Raw genomic sequence first — 651 nt, 5'->3', positions numbered from 1 at the left:
AGTAGGCTACTTTCTTCATTTAAAAACATGATACAGTGGGATGGGGAAAACCGCCATAAAGTCTTGAGACATGTTTTTTAAAAGTTGAACTTACATTAATTTTACATGGCTTTCTAAACATGCCGCTCTCTTGTGCAAGACGCGAGTGCAATGCTGATAGATGCCCCGCTAGAAAATGTGATATGCGTTCTGTGTGAACGGCTTGGTTTCAGTTTTGCCGTAAACAACATATTCGCCACACTGATGCTCTCGTTTTCCGCTATATATTGAATGAACAACGTAGCAGCGCCACATCTAGTGGGTTCAACTGAATAGGCTAACAAATGCATTAAAATGCAATGACGCTTACATTGTCGTCGCATTTCGTGCGCCACTGATATGGCTGCCTGACGGCTGACGCAGATTTTTTTTTTTTTAATTAGACAAATATTCGAAATTCAAATTTTTTTTGACAGCCCTAATATGAATAGATTTTTGTGCAACCCTAGTTTTCTCTTCCTCTTCTCTAAAGCAGCACAACATGGCCTCGCCCCCTTTGCTGCATGTTCCCGGGGGCGGGGTTTATCTGGGCTTGTTACGTCACGAACTCGGGAAGTAACTCGTAGTCCCTACGAGCCGTTTTTGTAGGCATTAAACTGCCAGAATTTTAAA

The 651-nt window shown here is 42.1% G+C and overlaps 1 protein-coding gene across 1 annotated transcript in view; it reads right to left on the bottom strand.

The window, feature by feature from the left end:
- Window positions 1-651, bottom strand: part of LOC107707776 (zinc finger MYND domain-containing protein 19-like) — a 12,849-nt gene that overhangs the window by 7,969 nt on the left and 4,229 nt on the right. The gene's annotated exons all lie outside the window — the stretch shown is intronic.

Source organism: Sinocyclocheilus rhinocerous, unplaced genomic scaffold (assembly GCF_001515625.1).
Source record: "Sinocyclocheilus rhinocerous isolate Xijiao unplaced genomic scaffold, SAMN03320098_v1.1 scaffold5709, whole genome shotgun sequence".
Lineage (NCBI taxonomy): Eukaryota > Metazoa > Chordata > Actinopteri > Cypriniformes > Cyprinidae > Sinocyclocheilus > Sinocyclocheilus rhinocerous.
The sequence above is the reverse complement of the archived record's forward strand: the minus strand, read 5'-3'. Positions and strand labels throughout refer to the sequence as shown.